The 22,624-nt window shown below is 39.9% G+C and overlaps 1 protein-coding gene across 2 annotated transcripts in view; it reads left to right on the top strand.

Annotated features, from left to right (window-relative positions):
- The window catches only part of pbx1a (pre-B-cell leukemia homeobox 1a), a 52,046-nt gene that overhangs the window by 17,009 nt on the left and 12,413 nt on the right, over positions 1-22,624 (top strand). The gene's annotated exons all lie outside the window — the stretch shown is intronic.

Here is a 22,624-nt window from a genome sequence, read left to right as displayed (position 1 = left end):
AGTGCTGATATTATTGATCCCGGCTTTCAGAATTCATTACGCCGCCGTGCCACATCTTTATTTATGCCCCTGCCCTGCGCTTCTCTCTTTTCACATTATTCTTTTATTATTCCTTAACTGCTGCCTTATCTGCTGTATTTGGGTCTGGATGAGACCTGCCATCCTTAGGTGCGGACGACAGATTTGATTGGAGAGATATCACTCCCCCTGCATGAGCCCCGCCCCCACTGCCCACAAATCCACCCCTCCTCCCCCTGGTAACATCGTAAAACTTCTCTGTCCGATCCCCCTAATTATCCCAGAGATCAGAGACTGCGGCTCTGGAATGGCCCGGCACAGCCCGGTTGGGTTGTGATACAGGGAACGTGACCGTTATGCTGATGGAGGCAGCGGATCAATAATTTAGGCCTTGGCCTTAATGGTGGCGTTAAAAGCTCATACGTCTACAGGCCCGCAGGCTCGGCTGCTTAAAGGTGCAGAGCAGAACAAATATACTCTGACGTAAAACCTTCAGTGAGGGACGAATGTATTTTTCCTTCTGATGTCTGAAGAGCCATGCGTCCTCAGAGGTGCATGGTGCCATTGGTTATTTGAAATCCACGTGCATATTATAGTGTGTGTCAGCGTTGCGCTCTTAGGCATGCTCCTACTGGGGAGCCTTTAACACATTTATACAAGCTTTGTTTTGCCGCTAATCCTTTTTAAGACCCGATCCACCTCTTGGTCTTATTGATTCTCACAAAGCCTTCTTCATATCCACATATCCCAGAAGAACAAAGAGGCCGGCGACGGCGGTACTTAATCTGCTTCTCTCTCTTGTATCTCTGTTTGTCTCTCTCTGCCTGTCTGTCGTTCTGCCTTGACTCAGCCTTAAGGCTATACACACCACACACTTAGGATTTGGACATCCATTGATTTGATTCGGGGACATTAACGTCAAGGCCCTGCGCATCTTGCCAAATCCAAGAGCCAAGCCAAGCTTTCTATTCCCCAATGGCTGGATTCAAGCACCTCATCTACTCAACCCCCCCACGCACCATTCGTTTGCATCCTCTTTCAGTCATTTTCTCTCTCTCTCTCTCTCTCTCTCTCTCTCTCTCTCTCCCTCTGTCTCTCTCTCTTACTCCCGCTCCCCCTTCGGGGGTGGATATATTAGATATAACCAATTCAATTTTATGCAGCCAGGACAGACTCCCTGAAGGCATAAATACACACATTTTTTAATACACTCCACACCAGGAAAGGCCCATCCGCCGCAGGCTGCACCGGGTCCCCTCGCACTCAATTATTAATGTAACGACTCTGCGACTTAATTAAATAATAAAGACAGTGTGGCCCTGCAAAGGAATGGAACGAGAAGGGCTCATGTATAATGAAGCGCCGGCACCCGCAGATATAGTCCTCTGCAGGATTAAAGAGAAGAGGATAAACAAATAAAAGATAGTGGGATGACCTTAAGCCTGATGCGGGAGAATTGCAAGCGTATTATTTAGATCTGAATGAATCATTAAATAAACCAATGCGTGAGGTTGTAAATGGATATTAACTTCGGTTTAAACCTACTTGGTCTGTTTGATATGCTTAATGCTGGCGGGGCTATTTTAGACGAGAGAGTGTTTAAGTGGTCTTATTGTGGTATAGTGGTCTAACAAATTAATTTGTGGCATAGTGTTAAAATGTGGTTGAACAGATGGATTTGTTGAAAATTAAAGATATGCAAAACTATATTTTCCTGGTTTTGGGTTTGCCTGACTGGACGTCTTTCTTGAAGGTGTGTTTACGTAAGGCATACAATATGTTTTTGTGTATGATGGCATTGTGTCCATTGCTAGTGGTTGCTTGCTCAAAGGGATTGTTCAACCCAAAATGAAAAACATCTATCATCATTTACTCAACCTCTTCGAACCGTCATTTCGAACCTAAGAAGATATTTAGAAGAATGTTGGTAACCGAACAATGCCGGGCCCCATATGTACACAAACCATTGCAAGTGAATGGGTACCTCTGAAATGCAGTTATCAACATCTTCAGATTATCTTCTTTTGTGTTTTGCGAAAGCAAGAAAGTCATAAAGGTTTGAAATGACAAGAGGGTGAGTAAAAGATGACACAATACACAATTTAGTTGAACTATCCCTTTAAAAACAGCACATGGTCAATTGACGCAACATTTTAAAACCGTCTGAATGTATTTGGCTACAGTAGAGCGGCCTCAAAGAGGAGAGAGAGCTCAAAATGTGTAACAAACAACATTAGCATGCTAGACTGCCTATAGAAACAAGTAAATTATTGTCTTTAGTAATCAACTAGTCAGGTGTCAACCAGTATCTTTAGTTAAGATATTGCTCAAAATTATTATTGTTATTGTGGCTTCAAAACCTATTTCTGAAAGATGGGCATCTATTACATTTGATTACCTTTGATCGTGTGCATGTGTGCATGTCTAAAAATGACTGCAGGCTAGTTATTGGATTTCTCATTGAGATTATGAATCATGTTCTTATTGGAGTGTAGCCCTCATAATTGTGAGTTGACCGGTCTTTGATTTGACAGCTGGAGTGTAGGTTATGACCTTGGGTCAGGAGTCAGCAAATAAAGCACTGGAGTGAAGTGAAGAACCAGCACTCCGGGCAAATTCATCTCTTTACGGTGAAATCACACGTTTCTGCCCATTACGATCGAGCGGCACCTCAACTGAGCAGCAAAGGAAGAGCTTCCCAAGTGACGGGATCTAAAGCGACATTATCTTTTACTTCTGTTTCATTAAATTCGGCTGAGATTGCTATCCTCTAGGATTAGCTTTCAAATGAGAAATCTCTGTGACCGAAGGGCTGAGAAATAGTTTAAACTCAACGCCTGAACCCCAAAAGCGGCGTTCCTGTTACTTGTGCATGGTTTATCTGGTAATTAATTATTCAAATTCGTTCTTAAACAGAAGTCACATTTGGAGAGGCTTATTCAAAGGCAGACGCCTTTTTAGCTAATGGAAGGCAAGCCCTACCATTAGCTTGAAAAATAGGGCCATTGTTGCTGTTGACTTGGTGGTGTACTGGGAAAGAATAATGGTGACAAACTGAAGTGTTTCAAATGGGCGAATTTAAATGAATGGCTCCTAAGAGCAGGAGCAGTTGACAATATGTCTATGTTAATACTCCTGTGGAGCAAAACAAATGTTTGGGTTTGGATGTGAAACACGGGAAGCTTGTGTACAGCTGGAATGATTGAATCTAGCCGAGGTAAATCTTTTCAGGGTTGGTAACATGAAAATTTGTGGGCGAAAACAAAAAACGTGGTTACAGTGTGTTGTATGGTTTCATTGTGAGAATGTACAAAATTAGACAAAAGGCTAGGGGTTCAAAAGCTGCCAAACAAAATAATAAAAAAATCCTGTTTTTTACTTTCCGAAATGGTATCAAATTTTTCCTTCCGGGCATAGGGTGTTTAATTTTTCTCTTTCTGGGGATTTTTTTGTATTAAAGACAATCGTTGTGTATGGAGCTAACAATAACTATGCCAAAACAGTTTGGTTTCACCTCCTCATTCATTCAGCGAGCGTCCATTGATTTATTCAACCATTCAATCTGTATTTAGTCGTTTGACCTAATACTGTGCACTTTAAAACACTTCCTGCGTCGCTCTCTCAAGAACCCGCTCGACTTTGGGTGCCAAATCTCGCCGAAACAAACCGAGTGACAAATTAATTACCCCATTTCATTTCGCCAGCATGCTGTAATCATTCATACAGGAAATGGAAAAGTCTATGAGGGCTAAAATTGCCCCACTCCCCATCTTCCTTTCTTTTCTTCGTTCCTTCTCTGAAATGGACTGTGGCTGGCCGAGGGGGTTATTTATTTTCTTCAGTCTGCGCTCAGCTATCCTGGAGTTGGCAGAGTGATTTTGTAGAATTGAAACATTATAGACTGTTACTGTCAGAGTGTTAAATGTGATATATAGACCTGGGGGGTGTCTGAAGAGGTGCGCGATTGTGTGTGCGCGAGCAGGTCGGGAGGGGTGGTTGTTGGGTTGTGTAACGGTCTGGAGCAGGGTGCTCTAGGGAGAGGGAGACCATCCAGCATATGAGCTGGCGCGGCAATGTGGCGAGAGGTAATGGCTTAAAGCAGCCTGCTGGAACAGAATGTTTGAGCGCGCGTGCGGATGAGAGCGAATGTTAACCCCCCAATGCCAACGCTCTCCTTTTTTCACGTGTGGTTGAAGATGCGCAGACACCAGGAGTGTTTGTGTGCCAGCCAGCCAGAGCAGAAGCACATCAGCGAGCGGGTGGGGGTTCTCAACAGCAGCCAGTGATCTAATGAGGGCCTTGGATGCTCTGAGACTGTCTGCTCGGGCTAAAGCTCACACCACAGAAACGCCTGATACATTGACATTTAAGTAAACAGAATGGTGTCTGTGGTCTCGGTTCATCACCTGCTTTGGAAATGAGGTTTTAAAAATGCAGTGACATTTACTAGATTATATACTTTGGGATGGAACTCCACGTGGTAGCAGAGATGATGGTAGAGGTAAAAGTATGTTAAATACCAGAAATGGCTGATTTTGTTGGCAGTATTTGGTAGAAAGACATGTTGCACCAGTCAAAGGTTTGAACACTTGTTTGTTCTGTAATGTCATTATTGTGGAACATTTGAGAATCAAAGTAAATCATAGCACAGATGGAAATATGTGAATTGATGAAACATTTTAATAAAATATATATTTTAATCACTTTAAGCATTAAAGCATAAGCCTTTAGATTAAATAGTATTTTAATACAATATATAAATGTACTCACATTTGTATTAACACTGCCATGTTGTTAGAAAAGCCAAGGAACCTGAAAGGTGTCCTTTTGTATTCTGGTCTTTCCTTAGGTTTTTTCTTATCAAATGTATTTACATTCATATTAAATTTAATTGATTGAACACAGATTGACACGGCAAAAAAGGGACCTGTTGGAAAATATGATAATATTCATAAAATGCACCAATTATTCCCCAGTGACAACATGCAAAACCATTTTTTCACGGGCGATTGAAACATGTAAACGTTTATTGCGTTCGAGGAGGAGGACTCTGCCATTTTTGCATAGCTTTCCGAGCCCTAAGCTATTATGTGATCCCGGTTATTGCCCCTCTGTGACATTTTAAACTTTATTGAACAAGACTTTTAAATCTGTGGGCAGTATATAAAAATGTTGGAATTTATTGCTTTCTCCCGTGGATGAGTTTCCCAGGCAGCGGCGGCCAAAGGCATAAGAGTCCCGCTAAACCTGACGGTCAGGTAATTCATTCATAAATTTGCGTTCTAAACGCTGGGATTTCATGGCCGGTCAGATATAATACTGTTTAGTTTCATCGATTCACTGTGCTCTTGATGTCATGTAGCATTTACTACTGCGATAATGTTTCCATGGCTACCAAGGCCATTACTGCTCAATCTGGCTGTCCTCCATAATGGTTGAGAAAGCTATTATAAACCGTAGGCCAAACTCACTCTAAATAATATACACCATTTTAGACTGACTTAATATCCCCTCCATTCCCCAGCCTTACAATTTGTCGAAATACACTTTCTCTTTTTAATTAGCACAGTATTATTTAAAAAGGTGTTTTATCTCACGTGAAGTGTCCTATCGCGCGTGTATTTATGTAGTCCTCTTTTATGTTTCTAAACTGAATTAACTGCCTCCTGGTGAATATTAATCACATTGCTCCTTAGAATGAGCAGAGGAGTGTCTCAGATAAAGGAGGTATTGAATATTTCAGCTGTGCACACAGATGAAAGCTTTGGGACAGGATTTAATGTTGAACAAAGATCAATTAAGCTGAATAAATGCGATAGAAGTCAAACAAGGGAAAATGAATAATGACCTTCAGAGGAAACACAAAAACTCATCTTTAAGCAAGGTGTATGTACATGGCACGCACAAAAAAAGAATAGACTCAGACGGACGAGCTGGAATATAGTCCCAGTCCCTTTTTTGTACATTTTTTGGGAGGGGAGCTGTTCCAACCCTGTTTTCATTGCAATTAAAATGAGGTGTCCATCAGGGCCTATCTGTCTTTGTGTGGCCCCATATGTTTGGGTGCTGATACAGTGTGGATTACTCTGTTGGGGAGACCGATAACAGGCTGTTTATAACCTTGGCACAGAGCGGGGGCTAATCTGGCTGGAACACATTTCCCTTCAACCCCTCTGATAAAGGCTAGCTGGCTCTGACACAAGAGATTGAAATAAAGAAAAGCACACCTGCTGAAAGAAAACTCACACACACACCACAGGATTTTGACTCATTCATAACTTTTTTTATTCTTTGCTTCTTTTAGTTGGCCACATAATTCAGAGTTAGAATTTGTAATTCACATCATTCTAATTGAAATTGATTTAACAATACTTTGTGAACTAGAATTTGTGTAGTCTGTTTTTTTGTCTAAATTTTGTCAACCATGCTCCTATGTAGTGCTAGTTTTGTCTCTTGTCTCATTTTCTTTGCATAATAAAATTAAACTGGTTAATGTACAGCCTACCATTCATCATTCACCATTCATCAGGGTTTTTATCCACGGTAAACAAAAGTGCACTAAGTACACTTCCATAACATACACGTACATAGTGCTCAATTGTCAAATATAATTGTTTAAATACATACTGTATATGAATATATTAAAATATCGTTTTTTGTGTACTTCTATACATGGTGTCTCAAAATAGCGCAGTGTACACTTGTATCTTAAAATCAATTATTTTGGATATTATATCACATAGAGCACTTTAAAGGAATAGTTCACCCAAAAATGAAAACTCATAATTTCTCATAAATAAACTATCATTTATTCAACCTCTTGTCATTTCAAACCTGTATGACTTTCATTTTTCTGCAGAACACAAAAGAAGATATTTAGAAAAATGTTGGTCCCCAAAAACCGTCGATTCCTATGGACACAATATCAATGCAAGTCAATGGGGACCAACAGTTCCCTGTTGTCAACATTTTTCAAAATATATTCCTTGTTCTGCAGATCAAAGAAAGTCATACAGGTTTGAAATGACGAGGGTGAGTAAATGATGAGTTTACCAAAAATCAATTATATGGAATAAGTCATGTTATTTCATGGTAACGATATATTTCACAGTAACAATCTCCCAGTATAATTCTATATCTTACACCTCATTTTTCACAGATAGATTTAATTTACCACAATTCATTAAAATGCTCACCGTATTTAAAATTGTAAAAGTTATAAAAATGTACTATAGATATCAAATTAAGTTCTGATAATCATATTAATTAATTACTTATATTTATCTTCTGGCTATATCATATGTATGCAGTAGGAAGATAGACAATATGTATATGCTCAAACAATGAGAGTACATGTATATGACTGGTGTTATAAACTGGTGTTCATGGGGTCTGTACTGTAGTTTATATGCACGTGCAGATCCCTGCGCGATCACAGCAGGTGAAAGAGAAAGCGCCGGACTGAAGCGTATCACAAAACTACAGACTAAAAGAATATCAAAAGAAAATTTTATTTGTTCATTTGTTATCGGTGGATAATTCACATTTTTTTTTCAGAATAACGTTCAATTTGCAGAGCGTGGAGTTAACCACGCCTACTTATTTACATCCTACTGGGATGACCAGCTGGCTTTATTTATTTAATAAAAAGTATTTGCTTCAGTTTGCTCTACCTCGCATTGTGTTCATTTGTAGTGATGTAGTCACATAAGCATCAATGAGTCGCATCTTACACGCTCATCATTTACAGTCTACTGTACCAACTCATCTACCATCAAAAGCAGTACCTTAGTGGATGTAAATCAGAGTTAACAATCATTGGCTCAAAATAAGAGGGGCAGGTTCAGTGCAGTGTGTATGTGAGAAAGAGAGGGAGATGAACCTCATAAAGCCCCTGAGCCACAGCACAGTCATGCTTTGTAACCAGCGCCCACACAGCAATATCCCAGAGAGCCTCAGAGTCAACATTGAGACTTTAAACCAAAGCCTGTCTGCCCATCTCAGCCAGCCTCTCCTCTTTTGTTGTCTCTCTTCTTCACCAGCAGGGAGAAATTACAGCCACTGAGGCGAGAGTATCTCAGTCTCTGGAGGCAACTCCTAACTAGGTCAGACTCATAATGTAATCCCACCATCTCTACACTTAACCAGCTGTACGTGAGGATGGTGAAGACAAGCAAAGCCTTCCACTCCCCCAGACTATTTCAGTTTCTCGCCTGCAGCGCTCTTACGAAAACCCCATTTCTATATTTACAAGTGTCGAAATTGCCATTCATTGTCATGCTAATTTTGTCAGTGACCCAGATCGTACCAGGTACCAACGTGGCACTCTTCAAATGTCTCGTTGAGTTTTTTGTCATGGGTGTTTCATGATAAAGATGGCTTGCACAACACGTCTTTGGTGCTACACATACTAATAGCGGATTTTCACATAGCAAGAAAGCCAGGCTCGGGGTCGAGCCCAGAGACAGGCCTGTTCTTCACAAAAACAGCCTGATGAAACTTGATGAGTAAACAACATGTGTTTCCATTTACTGTACCTGCCTGCGCCCAGAGGGGGGAAAGCCCAAAGTCGACTGCGAAAACACTCCCCGCAGGTGCGAAAATAAAAGCGGCGGCTAAAAATACAGTCAGCAGCTGGGAGTTATTTATTTCGAATGGGTTGTGTGCTGAGGAGAGCCGGCAGTCCAGCTGGGGAGGCAGGTGTGGATGGGCTGACCGACAGAAAGCTGCCTATTTAGTCACACTGCAATCCCTCAAAGCAGATGCCACGCAAACACACCTAGCGTTTGCTCAATTTCCTTTTGTGTTGACTCATGCATAGCTTATTTGCGGTGGGCATTTCGGTGAGGGATGGGTGGAGGAAAAAGCTTCCGAGCGAGCTGGGTAAGAAAGGAGAATAACAAATGGGCAAGAGGGAAAGAGAGATGGGGAATTGGGATGCTTTATGTGATCTTTGCGCAATCGACCAGCCCCTGAGCCGAGACTCCCATTCTCTTTGACAGTTATGCACTTCACTGCGTTTGCATTGAGAGATAAGGAATTCATACTTTTTTTGAGGAAACACGATTCTCTGTGTTGTTTTGTGTGAAATGTCCTGTATTGTAGCTCTGTCAAAGCGAATCCATTTAGCTTTAGCGTCGAACGCGGCAAAGCCTTTTCGGGTCAAGCCGTGGCCGTTGCCTTAGACTTCTCGCTCATTTTTCATACACACCGCCTCAAGGACAGGAGGAGATGTAAAAATGACCCCCCGCTACTTTCTCTAATGAGTTCATATACAAATGACCTCCCTCTTTCTACTTTTGTCTCTTGATTGACAACGGGGGTTCCCTTTGACCCACATGTGCATCTGTTATGCGACCCACATAAGCCGGGAAGATTGAGTGATTGAAGCGTCGTGAACCTCAGGGCTCACTGGTTTTATCCAGGCCGGCTCTTGCTGTAAAGCTCGGTCCGTGTAGGCCTCATTTGCATGTTCAGGAGCATTGGGTTCTTAACTCGTACAGTCTGCAGGAGTCCCCATCTCACAGGGGAGTCAAGTGAGTAACGCTGTTAGCACTAATTAGCAAGATTAGCTGCGCCGCTAATCTCCAACCCAAAACAATCAGAACAGAAAATCCCATGTTGTGACAATTATCTTTGAATATGTGAAAAATTGGATCACATGTTTTTTTCCCTCTCTCTCTCTCGCACTCGCTCTTTTTAAGCTTCATTCTGTTTATGAGGTTTGGGAAATCGAAGCAATACCGTGCGTTTCTGAGACAAAATTGTTTTGATTGATTGTACTGTTTGTACACAAATAGCTTTTGGGTGTCATCACATTTACCAAATAATTTTTATATCCTGCACTATCCTTACTTGTATTTATGTTTCTATTTCAATTTGTGCAAGACATTTTTTGGTTTCAACGCATTTTCTCATTTTTGTCGTGAAGCAAAGCATGAGTTTTCTTTATAGCAAGCGAGCATTATGACTGGCAGGTTGAAACAAACAGCCCCAGCGCCGAGCACAGACCACTGTTCTCCAGGGTCTACTGCTCACCACACACAAAACACTGGTCTCAAGAGTGCTGAGGGTGTCTTGTGGATGGAAGTTGTTATGAGATTTGAAGGCTCACATCGTTTTTCTTTTAGTTACCGCACAAGCTTGGCAAAGCCGGCGCACGGCATCTCGCAAATGGAAAATTCAGATGGGACACACTTGCGCAGACAGATAACAAGAACAAAAAATATGCGAGAGGACGTTAAATATTCTTTCTCAAGCAGTGAATCTTTCGCAAGGTGATGCCTCCGCTCTCCTCAGCAGGTTGCAGATGGTAACAGTTGCTGCTTTTTAAGAAGTAAGATTAAAAAGAGCCTGTGATGCCTGTTTCCACAAGACATTTATAGTGTACAGTGAAACTAAGTTAACCAAGAAAAATTGCTTATAGACTTTAGTCCAATTAGAGATTGTGCTTGTGTCAGTGTTGGCAGCCCCACTCATTTTTCATGTTTACATAAGACGTGTCAAGTCCAGTACGCAGTGTGAGATCTCTTCTCCAGCTTGCACTTGAGGCGAGGTCACGTTAGCACTGGGTTACTGCGGTAACCTGTATAGCTGTGTCTTGAACCTGCCCCTTGTTAACACTCCTTTACCACGGGAGCGGTTAAGAATCGGTCTCTTTGTGTCTTGGCCAAAACTGGGTCCAAGTCTGTGCGCTACTAGACTTTCTGTGCTCTAATTTACACCTCAACAGCAAATGATATGTGGGCCAGTCCTGTAGAGACACGCAGGCCATTTGTTTTGAATAGTTTACTAGTATGGGAGAGCACCCTTAGATTTATGTTCCATTCTCCTCATTATTTCACCCCAAAATTACTGAAAATAATGAGACACACTGGTTTGAATATGCCGAATGGAATGATATTAGGAGCTGCAGCAATTTGTGGTCAAAAACGTATGTAATATTATTAAAAAGAAGCTGCATATGAGTTTGGAATGAACTCTGAGTAAATAATCAAATTGTGTCCTTTTAAAGGGATAGTTTTCATCATGTAATCACGCTGAACTGTATAAATGACGTATTTCTGTTGAACACAAAACAAGATAATTTGAAGAATGTTGTAAACTGGGGTACCATTGACAGTCATTGTATTTTTTCCCACTATGGTAGCCAATAGTCATCCCAAACTATATGGTTACAAGCGTTTTTCCAAATATCTTTCTCTTTGTCCAGCAGAACACAATGTGTGTGTGACTAAATGATGGCAGAATATTAGTATTGGGTAAACTATCCCTTTAAGAATCTACTTTTCTCTACTCATTTTATTCTGCCTTTGTCGTTTGCTGCACCAGCACATCAGAAAACTGAATTCGGGACAATTTTGGGGTGTTGAGAATTGGATGTGGAACATTGATGTGATTAGAACATTGAATGTTGCTGAAATGTTGACACATGACATGTTCGTGAATATGTTTTGCAGATAAGTGTTCATCTGTGGGATGTGGTGTCACAGTTGGAACTGTTGGATGGGGATGACGTTGTAAAGCTGTGGAGGGGTTTTGTGGGCGGCTGGGAAGACACATGCATACATAGGCTGCCTGCGGGTGTGGCAAATAGCCTAATCCCGCTTTAATCTGCTCACACTCTGTGTAAATAACTGATTAGAGAGTGACACCAAAATGCTGAACATCCACAGATACTTACAGCCCACAGCACTTTTATTTCTGTGTTTTAGTGTTCAGTACACTGATGCATCAACTTTTATGTTTGCTTTTATCTGTAAAGGAGTGGTTGTCCAACTGGGGTCTGGATTTTGTATTTATATTCACAATGAATTCACTCACTATTGAAAACAATGTGGAATGAGATGTCCAAATGAGAATTACGTGTTTTTTGTTTTAATGATGACATGCTCTGCCACCTGAAAAAGTAAAAGAAATGCTGCTACAGACAAATCGAAATGACTCATGATCGCATAAAGATGGATCTTTCTGATGAGAACACCCGCTGTCTCTGAGACTCTAATGTCATGTGTGAGATACAGACGACACGCCTGTTCCAAAAGGAGCCAGACACCACAGGCAATTGTCTCTGTGTCTGCGAGTGGCCATATGTTGCACGTCCTTGTGTTGTAGCTTAAGGGAGATGCTCCCCTGGAGATGAGAGGTTATTGTAGTTTGAAATGAATCTCTCATCCCTCCCCTTTCCCATCATGCTCCATCCCCCTCAGCACGACTCGTTCTCTTTCATTCTTATGGAATCAAGAACAGAAAACACAGGAGTCTTGATCAAACAGGTAGCTGCCACCAAATGCTGTCAGATGGCTTTGGTTTCGCCCCCCGGTCTTCTGAAAAAACTGAGAAAACAGACTGCTTTGGTTGCTGAGGCTTTTCATCTGCCTCCAGATGTGGTTTAATTTACTGCGACTTGGCTAATTATGGTAATTAAGGATTAATTACTGTTAATTACTTTCGCATAAACTCATCACCAGTCAAAGACCGGAGCCTTATGAAATGTGCCACGCGTGCAAACACACACTACGGGGACCTCCGCTCGTGTGAAGGGGTCCCTTTACATGCGGTCGCTCGTATAGAGACCCTCTTTAGGGCCGCAATAGAACAGGGTTACTGCTCGCACACGTTCACCTCTGCTCTTGGCCCCACCTGCACAGATGAACATCAAAGCACAGTCATGTTTGCTACTGCTACATCATTACTGTTTAAAGGCCATGCCTCTGAAGAGGAATTCCCTCATTAGAAAGCAGGATGGGAAACCGCAAGCAGTTTTAAACTATTTTTTGTAGTGTGAACGTAGTTCAGCAGTTTTTAGTGTAATTCCAGTGACAAGATGCTTTCTCCATTGGTAAAGTACAGGAGGCGTCGCTGTTTTTATGTTGTGTATTGTGCATTATAGATGTAAACTAACTAGAATTTTTAGGTGTAAGTTTAAAGTTCGATCCTTTGATTCTCATTGAGATTTATTCAGAAGCCGTAAATGTTTTTTTTATTTATCCAGAAAAATAAAGCTATGGCAGCTAAACAGTTATATCATCACTGTCCTTCCAAAACCTCAGATCTCCAAATTCACTGTTTTTCAGAAAATGTAAAAAAACACTGTACTTTTTAATGATTAAGTACTGTGTTGTCAAGGTTTTGAAAAGCACTTCACTTTTTATTGGTTAGATATTTGCAAAAACCAGTGAGAAACATAAAGATGGACTAATAATAACGATGTATCACAAAACATTTAAGTCACAAAATATGGAGATAAATATTTCAGAAGGACATGTATTACATAATCAGGTTTTATTTAGATTGGGACATTAAAAGCAAATATTGAACACCTTTACTTTAGAAAAATTACCTTCGATTGCCTTACTGTTACGTTGTATTAGGCTTGTTATAAAATAATATGACAAATAAATTACTTTTAAATTGTATGATAAAAAGCATATAACAAAAGTGCAAAACAAATTATCAAAATGATTAAAACTGAAAAGAATACTAAAATACCTTTGCTTTGTATGTGTCAGCCTTAACATATTACTCTTATAAGGACAAAGATGACTCGATTTCTTTGGCGTTTGGTTGATACAGAAAAATTCCTCTCTAACATGCAATCCTCATAAGAGAGGCAATAAACAGAGAGCAGGCGGATTCCCTACGGAGCAGAGATTAAGTCATATGCACCTCTCCCTTTAGTAAACAGGCACCACACACATGCAAGAGATGACAGAGAGGAAGCCATTCTGCTCAGGCTCGATTAGATTAGCAAAATTCACTAGGAGAGGCGAGGGGGGGGGAGACAAGCGTGCATAATTAATTCTGACTTTGATCACTGTCGCTGTCTTTCAAAGGGATCATTTCCCAGCTCTTTAAGAGACAGACATTATAGAGCAACTCGGGAAACTCAATACATCCCTTATTAACCGATACAAAGAAGGAAATTCTGTGTGAATAAATTGTGCCCACTGATGGTTTAGCAGGCTGTTTAGTAAAAAAATATGCAAATCGGGAAACACTACAATCAGGCAAAAACATTTTGCTAAACGTAATTTGTACAACATAACTCCCGATCTGAAGGCTCAGTTCTGAGTCTTGCATATACAGCATCATGGCTGCGATCCAGGTTGGATGTATGTTTATGCTTTTCTTCATCATTTGATCATCATATGACAAATTGCTGCTGCCAAGATCAATAGAAAATGAACACAAACATCTCTTTTTAATAAAGTTTACCCCCTGCTTTCCACAAATGGGGATTGTGTGACTTTAATTGCGCCAGACAAATAGCACCGGGTTTTATGAATAAGACACAATACATATTAAGCCTTGAATTCCATAGAAAGAAGGCACGTTTACGCTGACAAAGAATGATGCTTAGTTTTATTATGGCATTTAGTGTGTTATCATGTAGTAAATTCACAAAAACCTTTTGAAAACCAGGTAGTTATGTGTGTTGTGTGTACTTTTTCGTTTGAAAACGCATCTTTTTCTCTTTGGAAAACTGAGGGGTTTAAAAATGATGACGCGTTTTTCGTCATGTCACTGTTTGATAGCATTGATGTCAGTTCATGCATACTTTAGATTGCATTTTAGGAGACGGAATATTTCAATACTCTGAGCGTATCACTTTCCCTTTTAAAAACCTGTAGCAACATCTCGAAGTTGCCTCATTGTCCATCTATTTAGAAAATTGTCTTTGCTCCACTTTGCCTCGACATAATAAGGAACATTGCGATGAAGAGCGTTTTTAAATGAAAACACACTACTGTAGTTTATTTTAGTTTACTAAAATAAATATTTTGCAGACGTTTCCGTTTATTGAAATCAAATAAAATATTGACCTAAATTATTTTTGAAAGATTGAAATGCGTTTAAAAAACTTAAATTAAACTTAAATAAAATGATTTAATTTTATATCGCAACATAAAAAAAAAAATAATAAAATGACAAAAGCATACACCAATATTGCTAAAACTTAATTTTTTTTACATAAAACTAAAATTATAAATTAAAAGCTAATTTAAATATTTTTATAGCTAAATAAAACTAAAGTCAAAACTATTATAACTATGCTGTAGACAGCATCTAAATTAAATTAAGAGAATTCAGGTTTCCTCCCTATGATCTGTCCAGGCAATATACCCGAGCAAAAGATAACTAACGGAGCCCAAAGACTATTAAAACACGGCAAATTTTAGTCTGATTCTATCTAGCGAGGTGCGTTTCTGAGGCACCTCAAAAGACAGGACTTTGATAGCCCGAGGATACATGCGTTGCCTGTTTTGAATTACAAATTCTTTTAATGAGGGCCTTTAAGTGGAAGTGCGTAGCTCTGAACTGTCTCGTGATGTTTATCAGGTTGCATGGTGGAGGCTTGGTAATGCTAATCGGGGTTATTAGCTATAGCTTGCGGGTCCAGTGGTGTTTTGGGAGCACTAGATCTCGCTAAAGCACCGGATCGTCGCCATGCACCCGCAAGCTTGCGGTGAGGGGGAAGGGGACGGAACAACGAGGTCTAAGGAGCCACCAGAACTGCGTAATGTAACGCCTGTCATCTCGGCTCCCGCCAGCTGTCATCACGGCAGCGTATTCCAGTTCATTTTTTTAATTGACACCGTACTCTACCATTCCGTTTCAGTTCCTTTCCCCTCCTCCTCTACATGCCAAGCATTCGTTCTGTCATCCACTGATTCTTTGAGCTTCTTTGTCATTTTGTTTGGAGAGTCACTACAAGACGTCACCGTCCGTGAGATGTTTGGTACCCAGTGGACACTGGGTTAAAACTGTTTTTATGAATTGACTTTTCTTAAAGGAACACTCCACTTAAAAATGCTGTCATTTATGTTTATGTGAAAAACAAAAGTAGATTTTTTTTGTGCTCTTGCCACACAATGACCAATAAATGACAACATAGACATATATTAGCGGTGAGTGCACAGCTGTAAAATGTACAAAAAAAGCATCATAAAAGTAGCATAATTTTCTGGTTTGTGTTCCACTGAAAAAAAGGCAGCATACAGATTTGAAATGACATGATGGCGAATTGGTAATGACAGAAGCTTTAATAGGATTTTAAAAGCGTCCTTATGTGACCCTTCACTCACTCAGTAACTCAAAACATGAGTTAGTTTTGCAAGCAATACCAACTTAACATATTTTATTTGCGCGCTGGGATGAGACACTCAGAGTATTGCATTAACAAGGAATGCAGTAATTCAGCTAAACATGTTTAGAGTCCCTTCAATACAGGGCGAGAGAACAGAGCTTTGCCGGATTACTTTTTAGATAATGGTTGTTGTTATGTTGCCTGTACCATAGATGGTCTCTCTTTTTCTCTCGCTCACAGTATTCAGCCTGTGACAACAGGCTGTGTAATGAATAATGCCGATGCTACATTAACATGTTGCTGTCCTTCTGTTGGTCTCATGGACGGGTTTGTGACAGGATCACCGTGACACCATGAGAGAGGGAAAAATAAACAGATGATCAGATAAGGCACAAACCTTACAAAATTACTATGGTAACCATGGTTACCGATTACTATGGTTATCATTTCATCACTTATCTGGTAATGTACCAACACTCACAAAATGAATATTCTGTCATTATTTACATAACCTTTTGTCATTTCAAACCTGTATGACTTTCTTTCTTCTGCAGAACACAAAAGTAGATATTTTGAAAATGTTGGTAACTGTTTTGTTTCCCTACAATAGAAGTCAATGGGGACCAATGGTTATTGGTTATCAGCATTTTTCCAAATATCTTCTTTTGTGTTTTGCAGAAGAAAGAAAGTCATGCAGGTTTAAAATAACAACGGGGTGAGTAAACGATGACAGAATTTTCATTTTGAAGGTGAACCATTTATTTATGGACAAGTGTTATTTAAAAATAATGATGACAATGTGCCATATTATATCATATATTAATTTACTATGGCATTTTTCATTAGAATATAATATAAATATTCACATTAAAATAACTATTGTATTTGTCAAAATTACAAGCAGAGTGTGTCGGGGCTTATGTTTTCCAATTCAAACTGTTTTTGTGTCAATCCATTAGGTTATAAGCACTTAAGCAATAAGATATTGATCATTGCTGTGTCAATATATATTATTTTCACATATTAAATGCAGTAAATGTTGGCATCATGTTTACTATATATTCTCTCCCGCCGTGAGTGAAGCGGCAGTGTGGTGTAGAGAGGTGCAGTACATGCTTGTTGGCTGACTGCATGTGTCTGCTTGGAGATCTCAGGTCTCAGGTTACCGTATTGACTGCATCTGGAGGGGCTCCAGGGCCCAACGCTGGCTGCCTGTGCCAGTCCAGGAAGGCAAACTTTCATCATCCTTGTCAGGGCCATCACAAGCACCTTGTTTGACCATACATCTTCCTAATTGTGACAGAATACTTCAACATCATTAATTAAACATGCTTTCATTTAAGGCGCTCGCAGGGAGTTAAGGCCGGGCGAGGGGGGGCTGGCCAATATCATCGCATGAAATACAGCAATGGCCAGCATGGTTCATTTGTATTTTCTGTGTTTTGATTGTCTAGCTTCGTGCTTGTGTCTCTCTGTATAGTTTTTATGGGATCTTGTGTTTGTGTAAATGGCAGAATACTAAATGAAGTGATTTTAAAAGGGTTTTACAATAGCTTCAATGCATGAGAGGATTCGTCGCAGACATCAATATATTAGTGTGTGTGTGTATTTGTTCCAGTGCTATTAACACAATGTAATGTCAATGATAGGGCCCCTTCCATCCTCAGCTTAATTATAGATGAGTACAAAGAGAGGTGGGATTTGTCTCCTGTCACCGTTCAATTAAAACATGCCAGAGAGGAACGATTGCTTTATCTCTGGCTTTATATATCCACCTAGCGCAGCTTTATAAATCTCACCTAGGAACAAACAAACTTTGACGCTCTGACACCCTTTGTTTCTTTCTGGTTTAAGGTGGAAGTATATAGCTAACCTGACTAACAAGGCTTTATTGATTCTTAAAAAAATGAATAGTTCTGTTTCTGGATGCTGAGGGGTCAATACCACTACAAGGCAACCACAAAGGCCAGCTGTTAAAGGGATAGTTGACCCAAAAATGAAATTTCTGTCATAATTTATTCACACTCGTGTCATTTTGGACCTGTATGAATTTCTTCTTAAAAACACAAAATAGAGATTTTAATGAATGTTGGTTACCAAAAACCATTATGAACCCCACACAAAACTAATGCAAGTCGATGGAGACCAGCATTTTTGTTTACCATCATTCTTCTTTTCTGTTCTGCAGAAGAATGTCTAGAGTAAATGATGAAAGAATTTTAGTTTTTGGGTGAACTGTCCCTTTAACTTTAGTTTACATGCCAGTCAATGTACCTTCCAGCACATTTTTTAAATAACATGAAGTTTTAATAAAATTCCCAAATATAAGAAATCATGGAACTTGGGGCTCATGTACGTCATATATTGTATATAACCTCCGAACATAGTCTTAAGATCACCTCCAAGTTTTAAGATCATCATATTGAAAGTGTAGCATAGCCTTCCATATCCTATATCTTAAATTTCTGTTAGATTAATAGTCTCTTCAATGCCTTTTTGCAGCATGACTTTTAGCAACATCCAGCATCTCACCAAGGAGGTTTCGAGGAGAACTAAAGAACCGAGAATCTGCTGTGTGCCATATGTCTGTCTTTTAGACACAAAATCAGGCCAAATCCTCCTGTCTCAACAGTAATCCATCCACTCTTTAACTTCCAGCTTAATTCCCTCAAGTTGATACCAGCCTTAGTTTAGACGTTGAAAAGATAAACCCTCCCTGACTAAACCTAGCTCGAAGCCCCTGCACCAGTGCCGCCTCCCGCCTAACCTCGAACATATTTTTTTAGTGCTCTAAAGGAGGATTACAAGATCTAGCACACGTTTTTTAAAAAGATTACAATTTAACAAACATGAGGAGGATGGGAGCCTTCTCAGGATTATCATGGGGAAGACCATGCCTGCACGATCTTGTTTTAGAAGTGAAGAGAGAAAATTTAGGTTTTGCTATCAGGTGCGTGGGTTCTTGATTGTCAAATCGGCCATGAAAAGGAAAATGCTTGGGGAAGTGAATGCTGGAAGCGTGGAATTATGAGTTCTCTGAGGGGAAGTCGCAGCTTTGAAAAAATTGAAGTTTATTATAGCACATGCAAAAACGGAGTGAGTAAGAGATACAGAGCGGAAATAGGAAATAAATTCAGATTGAAAGGTTCATCTTATTGTCAATAATGAACTAGAAAGCAAAAGGACTGCTTTACTGTCCTTATTCATTTTTAAAGAAATTAGACCTCAGTAATCTCACGTGTGTCAACTCTACACTTACTGAGATCTCAGTAATGTTGTAAACTGTAAATGTGAAACAAAGTCGGTACTGAGTATTCAGTCTCCTGAGCTTTGAAAGGGCAACCAGTGAGCAACAATAAAAAAGGAGAATTTGCCTCTCGGAAGGTTGTTAATGTTTGTCTGCGGGTGGTTGAGTTCAGATCAGTTCACATCAGCAGCACATTGGGTATATAGGACACACACACACACACACACACACACACACACACACACACACACACACAGGCCTGGCAGCGTTATGGCCTAATCGATTGCCATGCCATTACTGGATCAAAATAAATAAAGTGCATTGCGTCGGTTTGGGGTAATTAAGCAACAGCAAAGTGAATTGTATGATTATTCGTATTCATTGTATTTATTTAATATATTTCATGCATTTAATTGTGCACTGGAGGATATGGATGGAATGAATAAATCATTATTTGCCTCATTAGATTTCCACTCCAGATGAACGTAGCCCACTTCTGAGGCCTGCCTTTCTTTACTCGCTGCTGTACGCCAGTCACGTTCCCCTGTCGCTGTCTCTTTCTATTATAAAGGCATAAAAGACTTGCTCTTTCTCTCTCTTGTTGTGCTATTGAGATACAGTTGTGTTTTTTTGTGCTGTGAAATAGTTGGGTGGGCAGACAGTTGATATGAGCCTGAAATTGGATGGTCAGGATTTTTGAAAGCAGATCGAGATGGGTCGAGAAAGGGCTGAAGTCGACGGCAACGGGTTGAACTGGTTCTCTGAGATGACGGTGGAATGAAAATAATTACTTTAAGAAAACGTGCATAAAAGCGCAATCGCACACCACACTGCAAAGGCTTGCCGAAGGACGCACTAATGAACCAGGATGTTTGCTGTACTGCTATCGGTCTCTGGAGAAATCTGACCTCTCCTGCGTTGCTCAACCTGCGCCCTGAACTCATGACCCCTGGAGCTCTCTGACATTTGCTGTGGGAGTGGGCTGATTGAGTTTGGGGTCCGCGAAACAGCTTGCGACGCGCTGGTCACCTTACCCTCTGACACGTTGCTTAGAATGATGTTGTGATATCGATGATTTGCATGGCTTCTACTACGGATCAAATCAAAGATTGATTTTTTTTGCAGGTTTGTCAGTGGGTCTAGTAGTGTATACAAATGGTCCTTATCTAGGTATTTGGCCCTGTTTGTTTTACAGGAAAAATGTCAGTTTCCCTGTTCAGCCTATGTTGTTGGCCTATTAATAATTTCACAGTTGTCATATGTTAATACATTTTTTGTTCGGTTTTGGTATTGTCCTGGGTAGCTGCTTTATGTTAAATCCAATACGGTGTAAAATCTAAGTTTTTATCAAGTAGACCCCACCGTATTAAATGGTTCTTGGTATATTGTTGTTGGTTGGTATTTTTCAGTTATTGCTGTGTATCTGAAAATGGTATTTCGTGAAATCTTCTATAATTCAGTATATATGAGCTGTCTGAAGTTCTTTGTTGCTGGCAGAATGGCTGGTGAAGATGCTGTGGATCCGTCTTCACTCAATAGAACACAAGCAGAGACATCTTGTGGCAGACAAAGATACAGCAGTGCATTATGTTCAAACGACACGATAAGCCACATCATCTTTAGGGCATTTATGAAAATATAGTAAAAACCAATGTGTAAACTTTCTTATCAATAAATATTCTGTGTGTGGTTTTAGAAAGGTAATTGCTTCCATTCCCAGTTATATTTTTAATACCATTGCAAATTTATTTTAGGAATATTCACAAAAAAGAAATGAATTGATAAATGTATTTGATCAGGTTGAATGAAAGCTAAACTTTAAAGGAAGGTTCATTTTATATTCAGACACAGGACTAAGCATCTGTAATACAGCCAATATAACCAGTGATAAAAGTACAGCCTTCAAATAAAAGAGCAAAGTTACATGGTATATTAACTTCATCTAAATGTGGAAAGAGGAAATGTTTCAGGAGATTGTGACAGTTTAACAGCTAAAGAAATATAGAAGCAGACAGACAAGTTTTGTCATTGCTCGGGCTTTATGAAATCTTGACAATCATTTTACTCATCAATGAGTAATTTAAATGATAAAGAGCTAAGACGAACACCGATGGAAGCAGATATAATTGTTTCTTTAAAATGATGTTCCAGATCAATGAAAGTGTGTTTTTATTATCTCAAACCTTGCCAAGATTGTTATATAGTCCCACATTTTATCACAAAGAGCAATTAAAATCAAGGCCAATATATCAAGCTTCAAGCTCTTTGAAGTCCAATAATTGGAGAGTGTGATGGTATAATGCAGATTTTATTACAGGAATTTAACATTAACGTTATGGGGTCAATCATATTATATGAATCCATGCATCTTCATTTTTTTAGGTAGATTGTGTCATTTCGACACTACCGGCATCACTAAATATAATTGTAAAAATAATGACCGACTCAAACAGGTTTCTAGAAATGGTATCAGAGTTTTACACTTTTTGAAGAATAGCTTACTTAACGTCTCTCATTTAAAATAAACACATCACCTTTAATGTCCCGGGAATCAGGATCGCTTTTCAGGACGCATTTCAGAGTGAAATGAAATCTCTAATGAGAAAAACAGTGGGCGTGGCTTTCTTCTTTTGTTTGGATGTATAAAAACAGCCGTGGCATTTTGAAATGGAACTGGCAGCTGACTGAACAGTTGAAGGGGAGGAGTTAACTGATGCTCCGCCTAATTTGTCTAACATACCATTTAAGATCGATTTTCATTCCGGAAGGAAGTGCATTTTCCGATTTTAACTAAAAATTATGAGGGGACACAAATTTTTAAAATAAATGACCCTCATTGATAAACTATTTACATTAAATGATGTTTAATTAACAAAGTTCGGGAGGAGCCAGAGCATATAATCAGCCGGCTGGTCTACAATCAGCAATCCCCGCACATACACAATCAGCCATAGCGAGCTCGCTCATAAATAGGGAAACCATCTTACCTGCTCGATCTCCTAAGATTAAGCATCCCTCCTCCACCCCGGCTCCTCTCCCAAACTCATTTTCTTGCAAGAACCCCGGGGGGTGTGCTCTGGGCTCAAACCGGTTCCGAGCTCGGCGCACACACCCTGACCAAGGTGTAGTGTTTCGGGTTCGGATAGATCTGGCGAGCTCGGAGCCCGCTTCCCGGACAGCACGCCAAATACGCATAACCTTCCTAACCAAGCTCTATCTTTATTATCCCTATCAACATCACTGTTATCTGCGCAGGTGAACTCGTGAAA

This window comes from Barbatula barbatula, assembly GCF_947034865.1.
Source record: "Barbatula barbatula genome assembly, chromosome: 3".
NCBI lineage: Eukaryota > Metazoa > Chordata > Actinopteri > Cypriniformes > Nemacheilidae > Barbatula > Barbatula barbatula.
Note: the sequence above shows the minus strand (reverse complement) of the source record. Positions and strands in the feature narration are given on the sequence as shown.